Source organism: Triticum aestivum, chromosome 3B, assembly GCF_018294505.1.
Source record: "Triticum aestivum cultivar Chinese Spring chromosome 3B, IWGSC CS RefSeq v2.1, whole genome shotgun sequence".
Lineage (NCBI taxonomy): Eukaryota > Viridiplantae > Streptophyta > Magnoliopsida > Poales > Poaceae > Triticum > Triticum aestivum.
In genome coordinates, this window is record NC_057801.1 from 42,167,522 (window position 1) to 42,191,645 (window position 24,124).

Genomic DNA, 24,124 nt, shown 5'->3' on the forward strand with positions numbered 1-24,124 from the left:
TTCTATGACTTTACGATCCAAACTAACCTCTTTGATTCTACGATTTTGGTCTCTAGAATCTACGTTTCTAAGATCCTGATAGTGAAGATTCTACGATTTGCGATCCTACCATCGGAGCTCCGATCCGATTCAGGATCACGATTCTGACAACCTTCATTGTAACCATGTGTCGTTCGCCCTGACATAGTGCCCAAAGCCGGATAATCATGGATGCACCAAATTACAACAGCACGTAGAAAGAAATCAGCTGGTGCGCTGCTATATAGGTCTCGAGTGAGAACACCCTTCCATAGCTGTTGAAGTTCCTCCACAAGAGGCTCCATGAACAAATCAAAATCCTTTCCAGGACTTTTTGGGCCTGGGATGACCAAGGCCATCATGTAGTTTGATTCTTTGGTGCAGACATTTGGAGGCATGTTGTAAGGGATAACAAGCACTGGCCACATGCTATATGTGGCGCTCTGGTGGCCAAATGGGTTAAATCCATCTGGAGCTAAGCCAAGTCTAATGTTTCTCGGGTCAGCAGCAATCTCTTTGTGTTTATCATTGAAGCTTTTCCACTCACTACCATGAGATGGATGGCTCATTACATTCTGATCTCTGTACTCCTGGTTCCTAGAATGCCACAGTAAATCCTCTCTTGTTTCAGCATCATGAAACAACCTCTGCAATCTTGGTGTAATTGGAAAATGTCTCAGAACATTATGAGGAACCCTCTTCATAGCATCGCCATCTTTCCATCTTGATGATTTGCATTTCGGGCATTCACTTAAGTTGGCATAATCCTTCCGGAACAGAACACAATTATTTTTACAAACATAGATCATGTCATATCCAATTCCAACTGCACGAAGGAAATTCTTCACTTTACTGTAGGTGTGTGGCAGCTCAGATGCATCTGGGAAAGATTTGTGGAAAGCAGCCAACATCGCATCGAATGATTTGTTGGTCATCCGCTCAGATGTCTTCACCTGAAGAAAGGTGACCATAGCTGAGAATACTGACAGCTTATTTCCTGGGGTGACAGCAATGTTGCATTGTTCCAACATGCGGGCCCACCGTTTTTCTTCTACAGGTGAAGGTTCACGGAATGCACGAACATTTCATAGCATTGTTTCAATGTTGGTCAAACTCACTGGCTCTACCAACACCTCCTCCTCCTCCTCTTCTTCCACCTGAGCATCAGGAAGATAAAGATGGTGATCTGCTGCTTCCACTTAGTCAATAACATTGACGTTCACAGCTTCACCATGATGAACCCACCTAGTATATGTGACCGACATCCCATACAAGTGTAGATGATTTTGCACAGTTGACTGGGGTCTTGTAACTGAATTCATACAACTACTACATGGGCAGAGCACATCTGATTTCGGACCACCATACTCAGCTCTGATAAAGTTCATGAAGTTTTCAACCCCCTTTACATATGCAGCGGAGAATCTTCGAGCATAAGTTATCCAAATCCTGTCCATCTGTTAGACATACAAATTTGGCCGAAGGGCGGCTTTGGCGGAGCGAATGGAGTGGAGGGGGGACGGGGGGGAGGGGGGTTTGGGGAATATTTGGCCGAAGGGCAGTTGAATCGAATTTTTTTGGGGGAATTTTTGTGTGGGGGGGGGGGAGGATTTTCGCGCGGTGGGCGGGGGGAGTTTGGCACATGGTCGGTTTCTCCAAGTGCAGTCCCACGTGTCAGTGAAGAGGCAAGCCGAAGCGCGTTCCGTTTGCGTGAACCGTATGAAGGACCGAACATGTGTGGGGTGCAATGCGACCGCGACAGGAGTGCTCTGAGTGTACCTCCTTTTTTCCTTTTAAATTAGGTGCTTCGCCCCCTCAAAAAAAATGTTCCTTCGTGCGATCCATTGATACTACTACTAGTAATCCGGTAATCCCGACTAAAACGGCGCGGATGGGTCTTTTCCCGCGCGATATGCTGGGTGGTTGGCTTAGTTGGGTTTTTTAGATTTGTCTCGGTTCAATAAAAAGCAGTGTTGGTGATGATGGTGTGCCTGTCATCCTGCAATATAGGTCGTCCGATCTATATCTAACGGATAGGAAGGAAACTATGACAATTTACCCGCACTCCTCTCCACATTTGAAGATAAGGCTTTCCCTCGTTCATCCTTTTCTCCCACAAGATATTGATCTTCCGTGCACTAGTACTCCTACAATATGTATATTATTGTGAAAGTTCATATACACCGGCCGAGATTAATGGAAACACGGCAGATTTTCATTACATTTCGAACTTTTATAAGACAGAAAAATAAAAGAAACCCGACCCTAAACCTATTCTACGGCGGCGACCGACGTCCTCCATCTGTGATCTCTATGTACGGGGGCGGGGTTCAAGACCAGTGAAGTGAAGGTGCGGTCTCTGGCGAGGAAGAGTAGAACACGGGATACGGATCGGCCAGTTGGCACACCATGCCTGCCGCCTCCCATGTCCTACTCATCCTCGAAGGAGTCCCCGACCTCGGCGGTGCCGGACGTTGGACGGCGGCAAGTAGGACGCGTGGCTGACGGTGCTCCCGCCGTCGGCCGCCAGCGTGGCCACCGCTTGTACGGTCACATCCGCGTCCGGCTACGCCGCTATTGCGTCGCGAGAGGCGACTTGCGCGAGGGCGGTGACCTCGAGCTTCATCCCCAGAGACAAGCTCTCCCGCAGAGCGTTCGCACTTGCGGTCATGGCGGATGTGGTGTCAGGTAGGAGTACGATGTGGTATGGTGTGGAGGTTAGCTGGGCGTTGCCGCTTTAAGTAGCGCATTCCGGTGAGGCCAAGCGTCCGGGTGCGTCATTAAGTCGCCGGAGTTGGTTCCTCGGGCACCGAGCCTCTTAACGACAACATACGAACGAATGACATGAATGCGGGCAGCTGGCGCCGGCTGGGAACGCACCGTGCAATGGCATGAGGGACGAGGGCTTTGGTGTTCCAGGGTAGTCAGTTGCGGTCGTGGCAACGTTGGAGATGCCCTTTTCTCAAATGCGATCCCTGCATGTCATTGAAAAAGCAAGACGACCCACCATGGTCTCAGGTCCAGAGGATGCAGTTGGCCACGCTACACCACTCCGCGGACGTGTCGCGGCGCCCCGTTCATCCGCGATGAGCCGGGTGTTGGGGTGTGTTGGATTGTGGCCAAAGTGCACCTTACCAAAATTTTGGTCATGACCCAAAGATTGGTCTTTGTTTGGATGGTTGCCATTTCTTTGGCATGCCAATGAACTCTAGCCAACTCTAGTTCATTTTTCTTGCCAATGTCGGCCAAATCATGGGCAACCTATCCCCGAACCAAAATTTTGGCTACCCAATGCTTTGATGGGGCAACCTTGGGCACAAACCAAACATACCGTTGGTCGTGCCACAACACAAACGCCACCCTCGGCGCACTGAAACCGGCCATGTCTATCAACGAGATGAGCGTGTCGCTCGCTGCGGTCGCCGTGTCCAAAGGCGGTGCTGGAGCTGCACCCCATTGTTGGCCCCATAGACCCACATGAACGGTTGTCGGTGGCGAGGAGGTCGTGGGCCAGCTCCTCCATTGGACTAGTCCTCGCTACGTCGTCCCGACGGGTGTGCCCCACATGTCGGTTTCCCTGTTTTCGCGGCCATATTCGAGCGTGAGTGCTCCGTGTTGCGCATTAGGCCTTTCAGTATGTAGGCCAAGTGAGACAACTTATTGTTTATTTGAGCCGTTTAAGTGTAATCATGTGGCATTTTCTTATTTCTCATTCCTCTCCAACCCTCTTCTCCATCGATCATGTCGCCCTCGAGTCGAGTCCATCCTCCCGCATGCCTCATTTGAACATTCCGCCTAGTATCATTCGCATGTAACCACCCTAGTCCTCTTTCAATAGATCTCCGGACCCCGAGATGAAATTGAGAGGGAACGACTGGGGGCACGTGATACCTAAGGCGGATCCAAAATTTTGAACCGGTGATCATAGCATCCGCAAATCATATATAAAGGGTATTCAATGTTTGTTTTGCTTTTGAACGTACAATATACTCCCTCCTATCCTTTCTACCTTACATATAAGTTTTACGTGTAGTCAAAGTATCTCTACTATGATAAAAAAGGTATCAACATTCAACAATGCCCAATCAATATTGTTAGATTTGTACGTACTCCTAGATTTTTACTCGAGATGGTTTCCAATTTGACTATTGAAAAGATTAATAGTACTCCTTTCACATAGGTGAGTAAGTCATCTTAGGTTGTGCACCGTGACCAAGGAGGAGGGGAAAATGAGAGAAATTAATGTTTATTTGCTAATTAATAGTATTGCATGCAATGAACTAACCACTGCATGTCATGTTTGATAGTCTCAGGTTATTAAAAGCATGCACACCCTCATCTCTTATTGGTTCATATGTCAAGAAACAAGAAACGAGGTAGAAGTTAATGCACCGCGCCTACGTGTTTTGGGATTATTTGGTCTTCGTAAGATGACTTACACACCTAGACCGAGGGAGTACATGAGATGTATAATGTGAAAATTATATCATTGGAAACTCCTTTCACATACGAAATTGACCATATGCTTTGTGTAAGTTGCATGTCATATATTATTACTCTAACATTTGGTCAAAGTTAGCCTCGAAAAATGCATTAGACCCTATATGCTTTGTGTAAATTGCATGTCATATATTATTACTCTAACATTTGTGTAAGTTGCATGTCATATATTATTACTCTAACATTTGGTCAAAGTAGTATAGTGGAAGTGGATCCTCTGACGTAGGTATACCTGCCTTACCCTCCCTTTCGGTCACTTACTGGCAGACCCCATACTTGCTAGGCCCTGCATGTCAGTTACTCAATGGGTTCAGCCACGTCAGGGGATCCTCATCTGTAGTATACTCCCTCTGTTTTTATTTACTCCGCATAAAACGGAGGGACTAGTGGTATAATAAATGACGCGGGCGGGGGAGGGGGAGGGACGTCGGTTTGCTCTCAATTGCGGTCCCACAAGCGAGCAAAAACGCAAGACGAAGCGCGTTCCATTCGGTGAGCGATGTGGAGGGTCCAGCGTGCCGGGCTGCAACACGAACGCGACAAGAGAGATGTACAGTCAAAACCAATTGACCGGTCGTCACCGGAACCACTATTCACACCTGAACCTTCGCTGCTCGGCCTACGCCAGCCACTGCCCTAAAACCACACCAAATTTCCAGCCCATTCCCCCACCTTTCGATCCCCTAGCCCACATCAAGCGTCCCCTAGTTCGCCGGAAAGCCATGGTGCACCGCAAGATCATTTACTAGAAGATGCTGACTCCGGAGCGCCACGCAGAAATCACGGCGGCGGTCGGCGCCACAGACCTCCGTTCCCAAGCTCGCTTTGCGGCGGGACAATCCCCGAGTTCTCTGGAGCCAAGCTACGAGGAGGAGGAAGCCGATCCAATGTTCACTGCGGAGGTCGCGGCGCAGAAGGCCCCCGATGGATATGAGACGATGGACGTCGACTTCGTGCCGGAGTTGGAGTCCTCCATGGTGCAAGCAGAGCAGCAGTTCAACATGGCGATATTAAAGGAGGACCGGGAGGCAGAGGCTCAACTCGACGCGGAGCGCGCGCATGCCGCTGCCATCGAGGCTCGCCTGCAGGCGGAACTGGATGTCGTTGATGTGAACCGGGCGGCGGAGGCTCAACTTAAGGCGGAGCGCGCGCATGCCGCTGCCATCGAGGCCCTCCTGCAGGCGGAACCGGATGTCCTGGACATGAACCGGGCGGCAGAGGCTCGACTCGACGCAGAGGGCGCGGAAGCCGCTCTCATCGACGCCCTCCTGCGGGCGGAACCGGAAGTCTTGGACTTGAACCGGGCGGCAGAGGCTCGACTCGACGCGGAGCGCGCGGATGCCGCTCTCATCGACGCCCTCCTGCAGGCCGAACCAGAAGTCCTGGACTTAGACCGGGCGGCAGAGGCTCGACTCGATGTGGAGCGCGCGGATGCCGCTGCCATCGAGGCCCTCCTGCAGGCGGAACCAGACGTCCTCGACTTGAACCGGGCTGTGCTCTCGTCCGTGTAGAGCGCCCGCACGCTCTGCTTGAACAAGTAGCTAGAGGCCGAGGACAACCACGGTGCGGAGACGCACATCGGCAGCGACGGCTGGTTCGCGCCGGCAACCAAGGACGACAAGGCCGTCTCTTTCCGCGAGCAGTGATAGTTAGTTTTTCTTTATGTTGTTGTTTTTATTATTATGGATCTTTTGCTATGTAAAAACATACTATTTGTTATGCAAGTCGCCTGAGTCTACCATTTCAGGCGGTTGGATGAATATCCTATGTCTCCTAACCCTTCTTTTCTTCTTCCTCACCTCTTCTTCTTCCCCAACAGACCACCGCACGGGCCGTACGGATACTCCGGTTGGATAAACATACTCTATGAATGAAAATTATATGTCAGCGCTAGGACGGCTGAGTTTGGTTTGTTCACATGCGACAACACGTGTCAGTGAGGGTGTGTTCCCTTGGTTGGGTTTGCGGCGTGCAGGAGCGATGTGTGAGGGTGCGGTGCGACCGCGGCGTGCAGGAGCGACCGTGTGAGGGTGCAGTGCGACCGTGACAGCCGTGCGCAAGTGTAACTCCTTCTCATTTTGAAAACTTTAGGCAAGCCTGACAAAAATGTGTGGCAAAGTTTGGCAATGCAAGGCCTAGACCCAAACAGGATAAGTACGTACTACCTCTGTCCGGGTTTATTGGTCCCCATTGTATTTCATGCCAAATTTTGACCATAGATTAAACTAAAAAAATGTTCACGCATGTCACCAAACATTATATTTTCCAAAACTATGTTCAAATACGAATCCAATGAGATAATTTTTCTTGACATGCATTAACATTTTGTTAGTGAAACCAGGACGGATGTAGTACGTACTAGGAGTACTAGTGTTAGTGGCCCTTTGCAAATTGTAATTTTGATATACTGGCCTTGTGTACAAAGAAATGGAGGTAGTAACTATATTTGAATTCCTTGCCCATTGGGGGACGTCGACGACTTTTTTTTGTGGTTTGGTGAAGTGCGTTCGACGGAGAACACCATTGAGGGAGACCACAGTAAGTCGTTTGCAAGTGCCGCCTGCAAGCCAAGACAACCACCTTATTCGCATCCAGGAAGTCCTTTACTAGTACTACTACTAGGAGTACTAGTGCGGTGAGATGGTTTCTCGAAGAAGACGATGGAGAAGCGGAGTCAGCGAAGAGTGAAATGATAGTTGCTTCGTCCGTGCTTTGTGATTTGATGCCTCACTGCTTTGTGATTTGTGATAGAAGGGACAGGGGAGTAGACTCTGTGCTCTATACCGTATTACTCCTACATGCGTCCAAGCATGGGAGAAAGAGGAGAGACGTTGCATTTTTCTGTTCCTTCAATCAATCAATCAGGGAGCTTCCATTCCATCATTTTGGCTTTGGCAACGCCGTCCACAATGGTTCCCACGATGCCAAAAGCTATTTTCACATTTGGCTACACATCGTGGATGCCCTTAACCGTACCACTTGGTTTTGCTCCTGTGTTCTATCTATACAAATCTCAATTATATTGATCTAAAATATTATAGAATCAAAGATTAGTAAAAAGGAGGTGATTTTGCCTCGTGGATGGCGGGGCAGGTTTCTTATTTTCGGAGGATGTTATCCTGGCGGTTTGCTAACATGCAGTCCCACGTGGCAGTGCTTTACCAAGCTGATCCGCGTCCCACATGAGGCAGAACAACGGCAGAAGCAACACGTGGTTAACTTGAAGAAGATGAGGGAGAAGCGAAAAAGCTGATCCGCGTCCCACATGAGGCAGAACAACGGCAGAAGCAACACGTGGTTATGTTGAAGAAGATGAGGGAGAAGCGGATTCAGCAACGAGTGAAATGATGGTTGCTTCGTCCCTCCAACTTCTTTTTTTAGCATTATTACTTCGTCCCTCCAACTTACCTGCGGGAAAGGTGCAGCTTTGTGATTTGACGCCTCATTGCTCATTACTACGCCGGCGCCATGACTGGGGTGCTTCACCCCGGCTGCTCTGCACTGTATTCTGGTATGGCACATGGACCCGGTAGCTTGATGTCCAACATGTCGGTGAAAGGGACTAGAAGATTTATGAAAGCGAGCGCTCCACTCTTACGATGGAGGAGTAGACGACACGACGGCACAGTGAACTGTCACTTGTACTGTATAGTACTATAGTTTTGTTGTTTCGCACGATCCATCAATACAAACCCGATTAAACAGGAAAGGGCGGGATTTTTTCCACATAGTAGATGATACTGGCCATACATAAATACAAACCCGAAAAGAGAGAAGTCGCTCCAGCTTGGTATACGGGTATGCAAGAAACATTACAACGCTATAAAGGGTGCAGTGTCAGCAGATGGAGACGGTAAATGTAGCTTTGTAGTTGATGACCTCGCTCGCAATGAACCACCATCCCAGGTGCTTTCTTTAACTTCGCGGTGTCATATGTGGTTGCATGTTGGTGTCTAGCTTGTATTCGAAAGGCCGAAGTCGGTCTTTATTAAGATAAGGAAAGATATTTTTTACATGAACCACCATCCCGTGAGCACCACAAGACAAATAGCTAGTCAGGACACTAGCCGAGCCAGTGACAAGCCCAGCAAAGACAGGCATCACCTGGAAGCCAACTAAAAAGCCGCGATGGTGGCGAAGCAGCTTGCCTCCCACCAGGCTCTCAGGTCCTAGATGATCATGTTCACCACTCCAGCCAGATGTCTAGCTTGTATTGCTTCCAATTTGGTTAAATTGCATATGCTTAGCTTACACATTATACCTTTGAATATGACATGCCTTTCTGGTTTTGGTACATACTAGTACATCTGTGTATTAACCATGTTCTTACATCAAACTAATGTTCTTGTGGGTCCCTCATCAATCACTTATGACGAGGCAGGCAGGCAAGGGGACTACTCCTCATTTAAAGAATGCAGTGTCACCCTCCCGACAAGATTCTCAAGAAACAGAAATGCTAGATGAAGATAGTGAACGTAGCTCTGTAGTTGATTACAGCATTTCCCCTACACTAGCATTGCAGGTGCTTGGTCTAACTTGGTAGTGTGATATGTGGTTGCATGTTGCATATGGTGTCTAGATTGTAATTCTTCCAATCTGGTTAAACTGCATGTGCTAGTCTGCTTAGCTTATACTCCCATAAATATGACATTATACCTGTTAATGTGACATGCCTTCCTGTATTTAGTACATAGTACATCTGTCTATTAAGCATGTCCTTACATAAAACTATTGTTTTTTGTATCCCGCATGAATCAATATGACGAGACACCTTTAGTATATGTAGTGCGATATTAGTTGCATCTTTCATATGATTTATAGCATGCGCTGCTTCTAATTTGTTGAAATTCCATTTATGATTGGACGCTTTTAACTTGGCAGTCATATTGGTTGCATCTTTCATGTGGTGTCTAGCTTGCATTGCTTCTTATTTGCTAGAATGGTTTCTGCTTAGTTTACACAAACAGTTGTGAACATGTCATGCCGTCCTATTTTTCGTACATATTCCATCCTGGTATCATGTGTTTCCTTACATCAAAGTAGTGATTGTCAGTATCATGCATGAATGAGTTCTGAAGAGAGAATTTTATTGCTTTTTCTTGTCGGTTTTACTTGACAATTCAAAATCAATAAAGCGGAAGGAAGTTAGCAAGGCAACGGATAAAGGTGCTCCTTCCAAAAGGAGGGCCTCTACAGATTCTACTCCTACACACCCCCAAGATGATTTCCAAGACAACAAATGCATAGACACTCAACAAAGCTGTGTTTATGACGAGCACGTCTCCCCTAGTGCAGCATCACTGGTGCTCCCTCTAACTTGGCACTGTTATATGTGGTTGCATGTTATGTGTGATGTCTAGCTTGGATTGCTTCTAATTTTGTTGAATTCCATTTGCTTACTTTACACATTATACTTGAATAAGACACGTGTTCCTGTTTCTAGAACATCCAATATCTGTCTATCACACCATGTTCTTACATCAAATTACTACTGTTGTGTAACCTGCAATAATCACTTATCGTAAGACACGTTTGACTTCAGAGTGTGATATAGGTTACATCTCACATTCTTTTCTAGCTTGTACTACTAATTTGTTGAAATGGCACTTATGACGAGGCAGTTTTAAGTTGGTAGAGTGATATTATTTGCATCTTTCATATGGTGTCTAGCTTCCATTGCTTCTAATTTGTTGAAATGCCTTCTCCTTAGTTTACACATTATAAGCTGTGAATATGCAATGTTGTGAATATGCAATGGCACTAATGACGAGAGACCTCTAACATGGTAGTGTGATGTTGTTTGCATCTTGCATATGATTTATTTCTTGTACTGCTTCACATTTGTTTAAACGCCATTTATGCCGAGACACTGTTAACTTGGCAGAGCGATATTTGTAGCATCTTTCATATGGTGTCTACCTTCCATTGCATTGCTCCTAATTTGGTGAAATGTCTTCTTCTTAGTTTACACATCATAGTTCTGGTTATCTCTTCCGTCCTGTTTTTCATACGTATTACATCCTCCTATCATGTGGTTGTCTAACATCAAAGTTTTATTCGTCTGCATCACACATCAATTTGTTCTGAAGAACTAAATTTTATTCGTTTTTCTTGTCGGCTTGACTTAACATGGCACAGAGAAAGAGGAAGAAACAGAGAATGGCAGGGAATGAGAAGAGGATGAATCCTGCAGATTCTGCTGGTACTGATGGTGCAATAGAAGGTGAAAGTCCAGCGGAAAATTCTACAAACACGGCATCCCATGCTACACGAACTGCAAAAAAGCCAAACAGAAACAAATATCCACCACCAAACAAGCAGAGACAACCCTAGTTCTTGCAACACCTACCACAGTACTACCAGCTGCACGACATACTCATGCGTCAACTGAGCTAGCAGCACGTTCCCAATCTCCCTTGCCACCTGACACTACTTCCTAAGCACTCTTGACACAAGACGAGTTGGCAATATCAGATGAACCTTGTGAGCTTCAACAACAAGAAGGTAGTTGCTGGAGTCAAGTTACAGTTGCATGCTTCTTTATATGTAGTCTCACAGTTTGATGTACACTAACACTTCCTGTGTTTGTTGTTGGACTAGCACCTAGGCGCAAGAGGAAACAAACATCAGGGATAATGCTCGATAGGTTAACTAAATCTAGAGGAGGAAGAATGGAGATCCGTTTTGAGCTAGGTTTAAAAAGGCCACGTGATGCTATAGAGTCAGCCAAGTAAGTATCAGAGGTAGCGGTTGCCGTTAGGTGTCATGTACGTATCCTCCCAACATGGATTTAGTACAGGAATGACAAAGACGAAACCCAATTCAACACCTTCCTCGACCATTTATCTGTAAGTATGGTTATGTATGGAAACTAGTAATATCGTCTTGCTCGTCCCATACTTTCTAGGTTGCTGATAATGAGACTCCCATAATTTTCAACAGATGAGGTTCAAGTTGGATAGCCAAGATGATGCAACCAGACAAGCTTGCACCCATGTTTTCAAGTCTGCTCTGCGACAGTATCGGTATAACTTGAGGAAAGCTCACTTTGAAGTTAAGGCTAACAGTGAACTTTCCCAAACATCTCCATTGGAAAATATATCAGATGAAGACTATAGGGGCCTTGTTAAACACTGGTCTGATCCGAAGTATAAGATACATTATATATATGTGATCAGATCACATGTTGAAGTCCTATTGACGCATGTGCCACACAAATCTATCTTCTTGTAGGTGAACTGTTCAAAGAACAAGTCCAACCGTACGAAAGTGAAATTCCAACAGACGATAGGATCTCGTAGCTATATTGCACACTGCGAGGCTCTGGTAATTAGCTGCTATTTCACTCTTTTCGCTGTACCATATTATCAGATCTATATCAACTTGTTCGAAATGCACAGGAAAGCCCGCAAGGACCAAAAAGTACCTGAACCAAATGCTGTGGGAATCTTCAAGGACTGTCACACCAGCAAGAAGAAGGGCATGACTACACCAGTCAAAGCTGCTGTTGTAAGTCCTTAATCGTCATGCCTTTTAACTACTACTTACTCTCACTTGTGCCTTGAACTGCATGGTTTGTAGCCAATGTCTATTACTCTTTTCAATTTTATATGCAATTGTTTTAGCGTATCATTGCACCTTACAAGGTTTAAAAGGGAGGAGTGATGTTCCTTTGATCATGACCCGTAATCTAGTTCCGTGCTGGACTTGCCCACACAATCTTACAATTGCCTGTTTGTCTGTTCTCAGTTGTTTTGTGATATGAATGTTGTCATACTATGCTTACCGTATTATAAACTTCGTCTCTTTATCCTTAGCCCTCAATACAATGTGAAGAAATAGACAATACATTAGCGATGGTACATGGTCATATGTTTGGAACCTGGTTTTATTATGTACTTTGCAATAAAATACAACTAATATTTTACATGGGTTCACCAGAATAAGTTCTGTATATAGACCAAAACTATTTTGTTTGGTTTTGCTGCCTCCTTAATATCTTCTGTTCTGGTACTACTAATGTAAAACCTCAACTTTTCAGCGAGCTATAGAAAAAATGGTGGAACCGCCACCTTCTGAAGGTGGCGAGGCAAATATAACCGCAATGTCAGCTCTTGCTGCAGTGGGTCAGTACCTGTCCACTAACAGTGCCAAAAGCACGTTCCTGCGTAATACTGGGTTGGTTGTTAAGGCAATATCGTCCAAATTGCCTCATGATCAAGATATGCAAGCTCAAAGCAATGTTGTATCTGCGCTCCAGACACAAGTCCATTCCCTAACAGAGGCCCTTTGTGAAACAAGGAGAATCATTGCTCAATGTCATCAAGATATGCATGGTTTTGAAACCAGACTATCAGACATTTGCTATGTTGTTCAGGAGCCTAGGGGAAATGAAGGCGAGGGTAATGGTGTTCCATCGGACAATACAGCATGAAAACTTAACAGTCAGGTCAAATGAACCGAGCTTCTGAACTTCTGGTGGTGCATTTATCTGCTAGACTGTTAAGTTTTATGCCAACCTTCCTTTTGTTATATAGTTGTAATTTGTTTTGGTGCGATACAAAATTTATTCTTAACGTGCAGCCACCGGCTAAAGAAAACAGCAAGCCATTTTTGTATAGTGTAGGGTGTTCCCTATATTTGCACTGGTGGCGATCTTTGATGCCGAGTGGATGTAATCTGTGCAATCGCCCTAATAGCCTAGCGTTAGTTTGGGCCTTATTTATTTCCTAGTCTTCTTTTTCCCTGGTTTGCTAGTGGCCGCAACTACCCATGGGCCATATACGGGCCGTAGGATCCATGGGTCTCCTATGGGCCGTCGATAAATGGGCCTATAATCGATGGGCCTCGGGCCGTCGATAAATGGGCCTCGGGCCGTCGGATAAATGGGTCTACATGGGCGGTAATTGGGCGTAATTGGTATCGGCCCAGCACGGTAACGGGCCGTTAACAGGCCGTAGGACTACAAAAGCTCAATTCTGTCACAGGCATAACAGGTCGTTAATGGGCCAGAATATAGGATGGGCTGGCCAGAAACAAGCCGACTCTTGCCATGGGCCGAATTTGGCCCATTAGGGTAACAGGCCAGTAACGGGCCGACTCTTGCCATCGGCCAAATTTGGACCATTTGGGAAACATGCCAGTAATGGGCCGACTCTTGCCATGGGCCGAATTTGGCCCATTAGGGTAAAAGGCCAGTAACGGGGCGGAAGTAATCGAGGGCCGAAAAGGAGCCCAAGAACGTATGGGCCGTCAATAGGCCGAAAGCTAACACGGGCTGGAAACGGCCCATGTAAATCACGGGCCGTTAACGGGTACAAAGAAAATCACTGTTCATTATGGGCTAGAGTCACCGTGGGCCTGTAAAGGGCCGAAAGATACGAAGGCCTCACATGGGCCAAAGACGTCGTGGGCTATACATGGGCCAAAAGTGAAATGGGCTGGTGTTATATTCGACAGGCCACATGACGTTGTTGGGCTGATTTCCTTTAGTGCCTAATGGGCCATAAAATGGGCTATTTGCGAAGAGACCGTTAACAGACTTTTCATGGGCCAGCCCGTTAACTTTTGACCAAGTCGAACGGGCCGGCTTTGTAAGCTAAATGGGCCAGTGGTGGGCTGTGGCACGTGTCGACATATCATAGGCGCCTATCTGACCCAGTGACGAGCTGACACGTGTTTTGTCCGGCCAATAAGAATTTTACACGTAGAAATTTCCCATTGGTCGGGGCTGTTAATGGGTTATCGGATCCAAAACCCGACCCGATAGCTTAACGGCGTTCCATTACGGTGGATGCCACGTGTCGGTCACCCTTGACGAAATCACTTCTGTGACGCGCGATTTATCATCATGGAAGTGGACACTTCCGTGATGATAATTTTGGTAATGTCATGGAACACTTCTACGACAGCACAAGTATGACTATCTTGATTCTGTCATAAATTTGTGATGGATGTACATGCATGACAAAAAATGCGACCTACTGTGACAAACACGTATCATCACGGAAGTGTATTTTTTTTGTAGTGTTCCCCAACAGACTATGCATGCCAGCAGGCATGGGGCCACTGTCAGTGACCAGACGCTAGGGACACGTTGTGTGGCCTGCTCTTCTTGCCAAAAAATAATAATAAGTTTTTTTCGCACAAAATAAGACTCGGAGGTCCACCTGCCAAAAACAGCACAAATCCCATTAGGAGGAAAAACAGTCAAATATTTTGAAGCACGCCTTACCAAAACAACCGACGACATTTGGTGTTTAAGTGGGGATCTGTAAGTTATACATTCTTTAGATTAACAGAGAAAATTATTATTTTTGAACACAAATGAAAAAGGTGGGACTCAATTGGCGATTAACCACCAGGCCTGATGACATTTAGCGCTCCACAAGAATAAATATTTCTGTACCAGTTTGGCCTAACAGCATAAATTAAAACTCTAAACTATGAATGAAAAAGGTCCAGCAGTCAAACCAGCAACCTCCTATCCCGACTGAAGATTGTTTCTTATACATAGGCTAATTTTGCTCAAAACAAAATATATATAGGCTAATGGTTCTCTTATATTTTACTTATAAATGTGCACATGATTTTTCATGAAGCATAAATATTTTGCTTCCTAAATTTACATAAAAAATTCCAAAAGCATGAAAAACTTATATATTGCATTAATAGTTTATTAAAAACATTAATTCAAATTATATCTACATTTATTTAAATATATTTGACCAAGGTAAACATATTTAACCAAATATTCATAAAATTATATAAATATTAGTGTATTTACAAAAGCTTAAATATATAGAAAACAATAAATGACAATAAGTTGTCCAAGGAGCAAGAATACTAATAAAGATAAAGATCATACCAGAGGTTACCCGCGGCATTGTTAATAAAATATTAATGTTTTAAAACTAAATTCTTATTTTTTAAATTACATGAACATTTATTTATATATATGTAGATAAGTATTTGTATAATTTTATATATTTATGCTTTTAATAAAATAGTCATGTAGCATATAAACGTTTTCACGTTTTCGAAAATGTTTATGAACTTTAGGAAAAAAATACTTATGATTTACGAAAAATCATGTGCACCACTTAGAAGTCAACAAAATACATTCTTTACAACACTTCCCTATATTGTTTCTTATACTAATAAAGATAAAGATCTTCAGGTCGCTGGTTTGAGTCCCATGGGTACCTTTTTCATTTGATGAGTTAAAAAAAATTAATTTATGTTGTTAGCAAAAGACATAGAAAGCACCTCTCATACTTGTGCAAGTAATGTCACATTGGCCGTTTTGGTTACGTGCGCGCGCATACTACCTTTCTACTAGGTCCGAAACCCCGTGATCCCAGCGTTATTTTTGTGCAAAAAAAATATATGAAAGCTGAGATTTTTTTTTACAGAAAGAGCAGGTCACACGCCCTGTCCATCCTGTACTGACAGCGGCCTCATGCCATGTTGTGATGCCTCATCAGCACCGTGGACGTATAAAAATGAGTTCTACACCATATTTGCACCGTGAGACAAGTTTCTGCACCACTTCAATGTACACCACAACTTGTAGCACTAAAGTGACCATCCACGCCAAGTTCTAGCACCAATGGTGTAATTGACTCTGTGGTAAAAGCTGTCTTGGGTATATCCTGTTCTCGGACCTTCAATTGGTAGTATCCTGATCGAAGATTGATCTTGGAGAATACTTTGGCTCTTTGCAGCTGGTCAAACAAATCATTGATCATCGGTATTGGGTACTTGTTCTTGATCGTCACTTCATTCAAAGCTCGATAATCAACAACCATTCTCAACGATCCATCCTTCTTCTCAACTAAGAGCACTGGGGCTCCCCAAGGTGATGAACTTAGTCGAATATACCCTTTCTCCAATAACTCTTTAATCTGCTTCTTAATTTTGTCCAGATCATTTGCGGGCATCCGATACGGTCTCTTCGATATTGGTCCAGTGCCTGGCAATAGCTCTATAAAAAATTCTATGTCTCGATCTGGCGGCATGCCTGGTAGCTCCTCTGGAAATACATCTGGGTAATCCTTCACAACAGCCACTTCTTCCTGAACAACTCTTGTGAGTGGATTTACTTGAGTCCTCATTGGCGCATGCCGGGACACATACTTGATACATTTACCCTCCGGGGTGGTGAGTAAAATTGACTTGCTAGCACAGTTGATGTTTCCTCCATACATCAATAGCCAATCCATGCCTAGTATCACATCTACTCCTTGTGACTCCAAAATTATCATGTCTGAGGGGAAAACATGCCTACCTATGGTCAATGGCATCTGAAAACATCCTCTGCTTGCCATATGCTCCGCTCCTGGCAAGCTTACGAACATAGTTGTCTTAAGACTTTGGTGGGCAACTTATACTTATCCACAAACCACCTCGATATGTATGAATGTGATGCACCAGTATCAAAAAGAACAATTGCAGTAAATCACTTAATGAAAAACTTACCTATAACTGCATATGGCTGTTCCTCAACCTCTTCCACGTTAACATGGTTCACATGTCCTCTGTTGAAAGGGTTGGTGTCGGTGTCAAAACCGTCGGATCTCGGGTAGGGGTCCCAAGCAGTGCGTCTAAGGATCAATGGTAACAGGAGACAAGGGACACAATGTTTTTACCCAGGTTTGGGCCCTCTCGATGGAGGTAAAACCCTACTCCTGCTTGATTAATATTGATGATATGGGTAGTACAAGAGTTGATCTACCACGAGATCAGAGAGGCTAAACCCTAGAAGCTAGTCTATGGTATGATTGTTGTTATATGTCTATCGACTAGCCTGGCCCCGGTTTATATAATGCACCAGAGGCCTAGGATAACAAGAGTCCTAGCCGAATACGCCGGTGGGGGAGGAGTCCTTGTCTTGATAGCCAAGTCTTGTGGATTCTTCCTTGTATGCGGCAGCTATCCGGACTGGCCCATGAGTATACGGCCATGGGGGTCCTCGGCCCAATCCAACTGATCGGGAGACGACGTGTTGAGTACCCCCTAATCCAGGACACCGTCAGTAGCCCCCTGAACCGGTCTTCAAGTTAGGGACGCTCCCCGGTTCTTCCGAATTGTTCTTCATCTTCGATTGCCGGTCTTGAAAACTGGTTCAGCAAATCTTCTCATCTTCTATCTTGAGGATCGCCGAAATGCATTCGACGAGTTTACACGTCAGGTATCCGAGGAGCCCTTTTAAGTTTCCGGCGTTTATCAATGCCTTGTTATTTTTATGCCACACCTCGGGTTGGAAGTTGTTCCCGGGAGGCAGTGTCCTCTTGCGTCCGAGCTCTAACGCCGGACTGCATTCTAGGTATCTCTTGCAGCCGAGAACCAATGCAGACTGCTTTCGAGCTCCAACGCCGAAATGTATCCGAACTCCAACGCCGGACTGTGTCCAAGCTCCAACGCTGGACCATATCCAAGATGTCATAGATCATCTTGGTCCAAAAAAAGTTGAAGGAGTTTAGCCGAGCTTAATGGCGGAAATGCCCTCTAAGGAGCCAGCCGCTTGCTTCCGAGCTATATGCCGAACTGCTTCCAAGGTGGTTAAGCACCTCGGTCATGGGCTGATTTTGGTCAATGTTTTTTATTGATGCAATTTATTCTCTGACGAGATATATAGCCAGTAGCCCTCAAGGTGTGTACCTGTCTAAAACCCGTGATGCACCTGAAGGATGACATAAGACCACTGATCCCAGTAACCGCTGAGACTCAGGTTGATTTGCAAAATCGGCCTGAGGATCAAGTCCTAGCTCGGCCGAATACTTCCGGACACAAAAAGCGGCATGCTTAGTCCTCGAGACTAAGGTTGGGTGCGGCCGACCAACCTGAGGATCAAAATCTCCTCGGAAACTGTATTGCACTTAAAATTTTCTGCATAGGACAGGCAATGCAGTAGCCCCCGAGACACTGGTCGGGTGGCAGCACCAGATCAGGGGATCGATGTGCCCCTTGAATATCTGTAAATAATAAGCCCGAAGCCCAGTAGCCCTCGAGCCTTAATGCGGGTACAGGAGGCCGAATTAAGGATCGATATCCATAGTAAAATCACAAATTATGTGTAATGACTCTATGTATCCAAGTACTTTACGTCATTAATGCTCGGATCCGCATTGTACAAAACTTTGTTGACCGACCATCGGCTTCCACCTCCTCGGCCAATAGCCGAGGAGTGTTTGTCCTGCTTTATAAATCCTTTATGAGGGCGAAGATTTACAACAAACAAGGCAATCTGTCCATACGGTTTTATAAACAAAGGTACGCGGAGAGACATGTTATATTACTGTTTAACAGAAGAAATGTCTTCCAAAGAAAATAGTCCCGCTATTGGTTCCTTTCTTTGGGATGTCATGCTAAGCATGATCATGAAACCTCAGCAAACATATCGAGGATTTTGTTTGGGAGGCCAGTTAATAGCCCCCGGTAGTGTTCGGCGATAGTCGAGGTCAAGCCGTAAACACTTCGGCCATTGTTATGAATGTCCCGTCTTTAACACCGTCATCGGATTGCTGACCTGTTTACGCTTATTGTGCTAGTCAGTTTTCGGCTTTCTCCACTGAGGTGCTTAACCATGTGAGCTGGAAGCACAATCGCAGTGGTTCTCCCTTTGCACACCTAGCCGAACAAAGCAGAACATAGGAGGCAAGCGCAGGAGCCGGGCAACCCAACTATTGACCAAAGACACAATTCGAAACCGATGCATATATAGCAATATCCGAGAATGTTTTTGCCGAATCTCTAAAGGTGTCCGGCATTGCACTGCTAGACTTGTGCTAAAAACACAGAAATAGTTTAAAAGTGCCATACGCTTGGAAAACCAAGAAAAACGTCAGTAAAAAACTTGACGTCCGAACGAGATCAAGTGTTCGGTGCCAATCCGAAAATTGGCCTTAGCAAAAGAAGTGCTTCTGTCGTGTTTTAACATGATACATCCTATCTCAAGAATTCAAGCGGGTCAGCCTACGGCTTCAACCTCCTATCCCGAGGGCGGAGTACTTCTCATTAGGCCAGTTTAGCAAAGAAACTCTAGCGGCTTTGAGAGAGAAATTAGGCTACCCGGCTAGTGACCACACGCTCGTGTCAAAAAAAGGAGTGATAGATAATAATAATAATAATAAAACTTTGCAACAACTAAGAAGAAGAACACTTATCATAAAACGGCTCATATAAATTTAAGAGCCCCCAAGTGACTTGGGTAAAAGAATGATTGCATGTACCGAAGTACTTATATCTGAAGGAAATATGCCCTAGAAGCAATAATAAAGTTATTCTTTATTTCCTTATATCATGATAAATGTTTATTATTCATGCTAGAATTGTATTAACCGGAAACATTATACATGTGTGAATACATAGACCAACATAACGTCACTAGTATTTCTCTACTTGACTAGCTCATTAATCAAAGATGGTTATGTTTCCTAACCATAGACATGTGTTGTCATTTGATTAATGGGATCACATCATTAGTAGAATGATGTGATTGACATGACCCATTCCGTTAGCCTAGCACTTGATCGTTTAGTATATTGCTATTGCTTTCTTCATGACTTATACATGTTCCTGTAACTATGAGATTATGCAACTCCGGTTTACCGGAGGAACACTTTGGGTGCTACCAAACGTCACAACGTAACTGGGTGATTATAAAGGAGTACTACAGGTGTCTCCGAAGGTACATGTTGGGTTGGTGTATTTCGAGATTAGGTTTTGTCACTCCGATTGTTGGAGAGGTATCTCTGGGCCCTCTCGGTAATGCACATCACTATAAGCCTTGCAAGCAATGTAGCTAATGAGTTAGTTGCGGGATGATGTATTACGGAACAAGTAAAGAGACTTGTCGGTAACAAGATTGAACTAGGTATTGGATACCGACGATCGAATCTTGGGCAAGTAACATACTGATGACAAAGGGAACAACGTATGTTGTTATGCGGTTTGACCGATAAAGATCTTCGTAGAATATGTAGGAGCCAATATGAGCATCCAGGTTCCGCTATTGGTTATTGACCGAGAATAGTTCTAGGTCATGTCTACATAGTTCTTGAACCCGTAGGGTCCGCACGCTTAACGCTACGATGACAATTTTACTATGAGTTTATAAGTTTTGATGTACCGAACTTTGTTCGGAGTCCCGGATGTGATCACGGACATGACGAGGAGTCTCGAAATGATCGAGACATAAAGATTGATATATTGGAAGCCTATGTTTGGACATCGGAAGTGTTCCGGGTGAAATCGACATTTTACCGGAGTACCGGGAGGTTACTGGAACCCCCCAGTGACATAATGGGCCTTAGTGGGCCTAGTGGAGGAAGAGGAGAAGGGGCCAAGGGGCAGCCGCGCGCCCTCCCCCCCCCCCCAAGTCCGAATAGGACAAGGAGGGGGGGCGGCGCCCCCCCCCTTTCCTTTCCCCCCTCTCCTCCTTCCCCCCAAGTCCTAGTCCAACTAGGGAAGGGGGGGAGTCCTACTCCCGGTGGGAGTAGGACTCCTCCGGCGCGCCTCCTCCTAGGGCCGGCCACACCCCCCCTCGCTCCTTTATATACGGGGGCAGGGGGCACCCTAGACACACAAGTGGATCTACGGATCGTTCCTTAGCCGTGTGCGGTGCCCCCCTCCACCATATTCCACCACGGTCATATCGTCGCGGAGTTTAGGCGAAGCCCTACGCCGGTAGAGCATCATCATCGTCACCATGCCGTCGTGCTGACGGAACTCATCCCCGACACTTTGCTGGATCGGAGTCCAGGGATCATCATCGAGCTGAACGTGTGCTGAACTCGGACGTGCAGTACGTTCGGTACTTGGATCGGTCGGATCGTGAAGACGTACGACTACATCAACCGTGTTGTTATAACGCTTCCGCTTACGGTCTACGAGGGTACGTGGACAACACTCTCCCCTCTCGTTGTTATGCCATCACCATGATCTTGCGTGTACGTAGGAATTTTTTTGAAATTACTATGTTCCACAACAGTGGTATCGGAGCCTGGTTTTATGCGTAGATGTCATATGCACGAGTAGAACACAAGTGAGTTGTCGGTGATACAAGTCATACTGCTTACCAGCATGTCATACTTTGGTTCGGCGGTATTGTGAGATGAAGCAGCCCGGACCGACATTACGCGTATGCTTACGCGAGACTGGTTTCACCGTTACGAGTACTCGTGCTTAAAGGTGGCTGGCGGGTGTCTATCTCTCTCACTTTAGCTGAATCGAGTGTGGCTACGCCCGGTCCTTGCGAAGGTTAAAACAACACTAACTTGACGAACTATCGTTGTGGTTTTGATGCGTAGGTAAGAACGGTTCTTGCTAAGCCCATAGCAGCCACGTAAAACTTGCAACAACAAAGTAGAGGAGTCTAACTTGTTTTTGCAGGGCATGTTGTGATGTGATATGGTCAAGACGTGATGCTATATTTTATTGTATGAGATGATCATGTTTTGTAACCGAAGTTATCGGCAACTGGCAAGAACCATATGGTTGTCGCTTTATTGTATGAAATGCAAATGCCCTGTAATTGCTTTACTTTATCACTAAGCGGTAGCGATAGTGTAGAAGCAATAGATGGCGTAAACGACAATGATGCTACGATGGAGATCAAGGTGTCGCGCCGGTGACGATGGTGATCACGACGGTGCTTCGGAGATGGAGATCACAAGCACAAGATGATGATGGCCATATCATATCACTTATATTGATTGCATGTGATGTTTATCCTTTATGCATCTTATCTTGCTTTGATTGATGGTAGCATTTTAAGATGATCTCTCACTAAAAATTATCAAGAAGTGTTCTCCCTGAGTATGCACCGTTGCCAAAGTTCGTCGTGCCCAGACACCAGGTGATGATCGGGTGTGATAAGCTCTACGTCCATCTACAACGGGTGCAAGCCAGTTTTGCACACGTAGAATACTCAGGTTAAACTTGACGAGCCTAGCATATGCAGATATGGCCTCGGAACACGGAGACCGAAAGGTCGAGCGTGAATCATATAGTAGATATGATCAACATAGTGATGTTCACCATTGAAAACTACTCCATCTCACGTGATGATTGGTTATGGTTTAGTTGATTTGGATCACGTGATCACTTAGAAGATTAGAGGGATGTCTTTCTAAGTGGGAGTTCTTAAGTAATATGATTAATTGAACTTTAATTTATCATGAACTTAGTCCTGGTAGTATTTTGCAAATTATGTTGTAGATCAATACCTCGCGTTGTTGCTTTCATATGTTTATTTTTATATGTGTTCCTAGAGAAAACTATGTTGAAAGATGTTAGTAGCAATGATGCGGATTGGATCCGTGATCTGAGGTTTATCCTCATTGCTGCACGGAAGAATTATGTTCTTGATGCACTGCTAGGTGACAGACCTATTGCAGGAGCAGATACAGACGTTATGAACGTTTGGCTAGCTCAATATGATGACTACTTGATAGTTTAGTGCACCATGCTTAACGACTTAGAATCATGACTTCAAAGACGTTTTGAACATCATGGACCATATGAGATGTTCCAGGAGTTGAAGTTAATATTTCAAGCAAATACCCGAGTTGAGAGATATGAAGTCTCCAACAAGTTCTATAGCTAAAAGATGGAGGAGAATCGCTCAACTAGTGAGCATGTGCTCAGATTGTCTGGGTCCTACAATCGCTTGAATCAAGTGGGAGTTAATCTTCCAGATAAGATAGTGATTGACAGAATTCTCTAGTCACCATCACCAAGTTAGTAGAACTTCGTGATGAACTATAGTACGCAAGGGATGATGAAAACGATTCGCAAGCTCTTCGTGATGCTGAAATCGATGAAGGTAGAAATCAAGAAAAGCATCAAGTGTTGATGATTGACAAGACCACTAGTTTCAAGAAAAGGGCAAAGGGAAGAAGTGGAACTTCAAGAAGAACGGCAAGCAAGTTGCTTCTCAAGTGAAGAAGCCCAAGTCTGGTCCTAAGCCTGAGACTAAGTGCTTCTACTGCAAAGGGACTAGTCACTTGAAGTGGAACTGCACCAAGTATTTGGCGGATAAGAAGGATGGCAAAAGTGAACAAAGGTATATTGGATATACATGTTATAGATGTGTACTTTACTAGTGTTTATAGCAACCCCTCGGCATTTTGATACTGGTTCAGTTGCTAAGAGTAGTACCACGAAACGGGAGTTGCAGAATAAACAGAAAATAGTAAAAAGGCGAGGTGACGATGTGTGTTGGAAGTAGTTCCAAGATTGATATGATCATCATCGCACACTCCCTATACTTTCGGGATTAGTGTTGAAACTAAATAAGTGTTATTTGGTGTTTGCGTTGAGCATGAATATGATTTGATCATGTTTATTGCAATAAGGTTATTCAATTAAGTAAGAGAATAAATTGTTGTTCTGTTTATACGAATAAAACCTTATATGGTTACACACCCAATGAAAATGGTTCGTTGGATCTCGATCGTAGTGATACACATATTCATAATATTCAAACCAAAAGATGCAAAGTTAATAATGATAGTGCAACTTATTTGTGGCACTGCAGTTTAGGTCATATTGGTGTAAAGCGCATGAAGAAACTCCATGCTGATGGGATTTTGGAATCATT